We start from the raw sequence: 5367 nt of genomic DNA, 5'->3' as shown, positions 1-5367 counted from the left end.
TCCAGTGGCAGATGGAAGAAAAGCCCACAAAGATGAATACACAAACACACACACACACACACACACACACACACACACCCCTGTGTGCAGAAGAGCTACATGTGGTAAGTTTAGGACAGGAAACTCTTTAGTAGCAGATTTTGAATAAGCACTTTTCAATGCTGTTCAGATCCCTCTTTTAGTACAAGTTCATTCCAAGAGAAAAAAAAAAGATTCACAAGCTGATAGAGGAACCGGCTCTGAAAATTCTGCTCCGTGGATTCTTGAAATGAACAAAGTAGGCAGTGATCTTTTGCAGGCTAACAATACCCCGTTGTTCACCTAAAAAAGTTCTTACTCATCCTCAACACCCTAGCCCCTCACTACCTCTTCTGTGATATCTTCAGTGTCCTTGATCTGCAGTCCCAGCAAAAACAAACATTTTATACACATTTTACTTAAATTCATATTACTCCTTGTAAAATATCCTACCTCCCTCAGTGCTCTTAAGAGACTGGACTGTGCTTGCTTATAAATCTGTCTCCCCACTGCTTCAAGAGCCCGTTAGGACTATGAATTTTATCCATGTATTTCCAACTTCTGTCTCCAGCATCTCTCTCAATACCTGGCATGGAATAGACAAGCATTCAATAGTATTTGTTGAATTTGTTAAATAGATAAATTAAATTAAAATTGATGAGAGCCTCATTTCTCACCTCTGCCAGAGAGAATCGAATGGAATTGATCAAATACTTCCACCCTTGACTTCCCTGAGTTGTTCTATATTTCTGTTATAGTTCTCAATTATTTTTGAATACTTCCCCTGCCATTACCATGACCTAATCATGCATATTTTTATGAAAGTGTATTCTCTCTCATCTGAATGGATGAAGTGGAGTGAAATGAAAAGTGGGGCATAGTATCATTACACGGCTATAGGAATGCAAAACGCAGGCCAAAGAACATCTTTCAAACGTTGGCGTCTGAATATTCACAGGCAGGTCGTTTAAGTTCTGTGATCCTCAGTTTCTTGATTTGTAAACTGAGGATGAGAATACTTCGCTTTGGGTGTGGCCGTGGGAATCAGAGCTATTATATAAAAAGCCATGACAGAGCCCCTGATACATAAGAGGTGCTCCATAAATCACAGAACTATAATGTATACGAAAGTAGTTTGTAAAGTGTAGAGCTTGATACAGATGTTAGTTACAGTGTTACCCCTCATCCTGGTACTTCAGTGTTCTCCAGACTCATCATCATTGTAATATATAGAAAAGTATCTGGGACGAAGCCATAGTAAAGCCCGGTCCCGTTGTCACAGTAACCAAAGAGGGGAAACCAGAAAAGAGCACAATGCACACCTGATTGCTTTTTGTTATATTCATGTCCTTTATGGATGATCAAAAGCCTCCTCCCCTTTACCACCTAAATGAATCCTGTGACACTTTAACAAGTCTTTATATCACTAGAAGTCCCAAGTAATTGTCTCCTTCTGCTTCTACAATGGCCATCACTCTGAAGCAGAGACTCTTCTGCTATTTATCTCCATGCACATGATCACCCTGGCATCAGCTGGTCCTTTCCACTCCTCAGTCCTCCTCCATCAGCCAGAATTGGAGCTTCACTTAGACATTTTGGGACACAAACCACCAAACCCAACTCCAGCTAGTGTCTCAGGAAAGCAGTCAAGCCTCCAGACAGAAGTGGAACCAGAAACTGGAAATACTGTGGGAATCTCAAGAGGTATCATCTTTATCAACTCTGCTTGTCTTTTCTTGCCTGATTTGTTCATTATTCCTTCTCCATGACCTGCTTTCTCTGTTTGTCAATTCAGTTGCCAACCTCCCTTCCCACCCTATGCCTCTCTCTCTTACCAGTGCTCAATTTTCTCACTTCTCTTCATTCCCACCAGAGAGAAATTAATCAGCTTAACTGAATGGGGCATGCACTCTGTTCTCATCAAAGTGGAGAAAGGATGGGAGAGCTTCACATGCTGTGAACATAGGGGTCAGGCCAGCCCGGGTGGATGGGCAGGCAATTCTCACAAGTCGTGATGATAACAGAGGAAATTCATGTGTACCCAGAGAGTGTGGTTCACACAGGATAACATATCTGAGGGTCCAGAGCATAGGCAACTAAGTGATATCAGAATCAGTCCATTTAAGTTATGTAAATTCTAGTATCTTTGACTACCACTCCATTTCCCTGACCAATGGCAGCTCAGTAAGTTGTAGGACAGGCACCCTTTGCTTTTATTCTTTTTAGACACTATCTGTGTGCTGCTAAGTCACCTTGATAGACCTGCTTCTGATCTATGGAGGAAGACTGTACAGTAGAAAGTCCAAGCCTGCATCTGAGTTCTGATTCCATGACCTGAGTAAGTCTCACTGCTCCTCAAAGCTTCAAGGTACACACTAGTATGATGGGATGATAACATCTGCCCTGCCTCTGCTTAGAATTGTTAGGATAGTGTCTACAAACAGGTGTTAAGAAAACTACTATATATAACACTGATAACTAGTAAGGACCTACTGTACAGCCCAGGGAACTCTACCCAGTACTCTGTAATGGCCTATATGGGAAAAGAATTTAAAAAGAGTGGATATATGTATATACACAACTGGCTCACTTTGCTGCACACCTGAAATTAACATGACATTGTAAGTCCACTATACTCCAATAAAAACTATTTTAAGATGCAATCTTTTTATTCTTTAACTTTGTTTATTATTTTTTGCTGCACTGGGTCTTCGTTGCTGTGTACAGACTTTCTCTAATTGTGGTGAGCGGAGGCTACTCTCTTGCTGCAGAGCACAGGCTCTAGAGCATGGGCTCACCAGTTGTGGTGCATGGCTTAGTTGCTTCGTGGCAGTGGGATCTTTCCAGACCAGGTACCAAATCCTTGTGCCCTGCATTGGCAGGCAGATTCTTAACTACTGGACCACTAGTGAAGTCCCAATAAAAATTTAAAAACAAAAACAAAACTTTGAAAACTATGAAGCATTTTATGAATATCAGGAAGAACTGAGGCTAAAATTCTGCCTCTGGGGTCCCTCTGACCTGAATTTAAATCCTGGCTCTACCACTTATTAATGTGTCACTTTGAGCAAGCTATCATAGCCCTCGGAGCCTCCATTTCTCTATCTGCAAAATTTGTATTAAAAAATACTATCTAGGTTTATTATGAGTTAAATGTGATGATGGGAATAAAGTACTTTCAAGCCAAGAGGATGCTTGCAGACAGGAGGGAGGGGTCACCACCTGTTGCCAGCACTAGAGAGTCAAGTAAGACATGAGATCTTTCCATTGTACAGAGCCCGTGATCGTCTAAAGGAAAAACCTTGATCAGACCCCTTCCAACAAACTGCAAGGATAAGCCCTCTCTTATTTACATACAGACATATCAGAGGTGAAGTGAGATCCTGGAAATACAGAGAGTGGTTGAGGTGTGGAGGGGGAAGAGTGTCTGTGGCCTGTCTTGGTGAGATTTTTGCTCAGGACAGAACAGTGATTAAAACATACCCCTGTTACATGGGCATTAACTTAATAATCCTGCTAATATACAATTACAAACTGAGATAAGTGCTCTGAAGAAATTTTGAGAGCACTTAAGAAAGAGATGTGACCTAAAGTGGAGAGTCAGGAATGGGTTCCCCTGAGGAAATGACATTTAAGCTTAATTTTCAATCAGAAGTGGCAGTTAATTAAATGAAGAGAGTGGGGAAAATGCATGGCAATGGCCCATGCTGCTGCTGCTGCTGCTAAGTCACTTCAGTCGTGTCCAACTCTGTGCAACCCCATAGACGGCAGCCCACCAGACTCCCCAGTCCCTGGGATTCTCCAGCAAGAACACTGGAGTGGGTTGCCATTTCCTTCTCCAATGCATGAAAGTGAAAAGTGAAAGTGAAGTCACTCAGTCGTGTCCGACTCTGAGCAACCCCATGGACTGCAGCCCTACCAGGCTCCTCCGTCCATGGGATTTTCCAGGCAAGAGTACTGGAATGGGTTGCCATTCCCATGATGCATTCTAAAACCCGGACAAAGGTCAGTGTGTGTGCAGAGGACAAGGGATATTGACATAGAGTGAAGCTGGAAGGATGATTCAAACCATGCAAGAACTGGTAAGAATGTTGGTCACTGGCCCAGGAAAGATGGGAAATCACTGAAGGAATTTAAGTGGTAGAAAGATCACTCTGGTTGTAACATGGAAAATGAATGAAGAGGCACCACAGTGAAAGCAAGGAGGCTATTGCAGAAATCCAATCAAGAGATAACAGGCAGAATAGCTATAATCCCCACTTTCTATAGATAGTTTCATTATTATTGTTGATGTAATTAATTTTTTAGGACCTTAGCATCTGATTTTATTTTTTAAGCATATATTTATTTGGCCGCACCAGGTCTTAGTTGTGTGGGATCTTCGATCTTCATTGCGGCACGTGGTATCTTCAGGTGCGGCATTTGAACTCTTAGCTGCAGCACGTGGGGTCTGGTTCCCTGACTAGGTCTCCAACCTGGGCCCCCTGCACTGGGAGTGCAGATTCTTAAGCCACTGGACCACCAGGGAAAGCCCAGGACCTTTTCATTTTAATTTTGCCCAGTATTACTCTCCTTAAAAAAAAAAAAAAAATCTCAGAATTTCTGGGTTGGTGAGCACGTTGAGGTTCTAGGAGGGTAGTGAGCCTGCAGAGAGCATCGGAGCCTCCCAACCCTTCCCCCATACCTTGCCCTATGCATTTTTTCCACTTAACTGTTCCTGAGTTGTATCCTTTTACAATAAACCAATAATCTAGTTTCAGAGTGAAGTTTAATAGGTATTAAAATATCAAAGGGTTTCCCAGGTGGCGCTAGTGGTAAAGAACCCAGCTGCCAGTGCAGGAGACAAAAGAGATGCAGGTTCAATTCCTGGGTGGGGAAGAGCCCCTGGAGAAGGAAATGGCAATCTGCTTCAATATTCTGGCCTGGAAAATACCAAAGCTATTGTCAGAAACATAAAGGTTTAAGTTGAATTATAGATTTCCCCAAGATCTATCCTGAGGGCTTCTGTCATTCCAGATGCAGTAGTAGCTGAACTGGGAGGAGCTAGTTCCATGGACGGAGGAACCTGGTAGGCTGCAGTCCATGGGGTCGCTAAGAGTCGGACACAACTGAGCGACTTCACTTTCACTTTTCACTTTCATGCCTATGGAGAAGGAAATGGCAACCCACTCCAGTATTCTTGCCTGGAGAATTCCAGGGACAGAGGAGCCTAGTGGGCTGCCGTCTATGGGATCCCACAGAGTTGGACACGACTGAAGTGACTTAGCAGCAGCAGCAGCAGTACCAACAAAGGGAAGCATGGAAGGGCAGTTTAATTAATTTTGCTTCTTAAATTGATACAAACCAACC

This window comes from Bison bison, unplaced genomic scaffold (genome assembly GCF_000754665.1).
Source record: "Bison bison bison isolate TAMUID 2011002044 unplaced genomic scaffold, Bison_UMD1.0 scf7180017864100, whole genome shotgun sequence".
NCBI classification, from domain to species: Eukaryota; Metazoa; Chordata; class Mammalia; order Artiodactyla; family Bovidae; genus Bison; species Bison bison.
Note: the sequence above shows the minus strand (reverse complement) of the source record.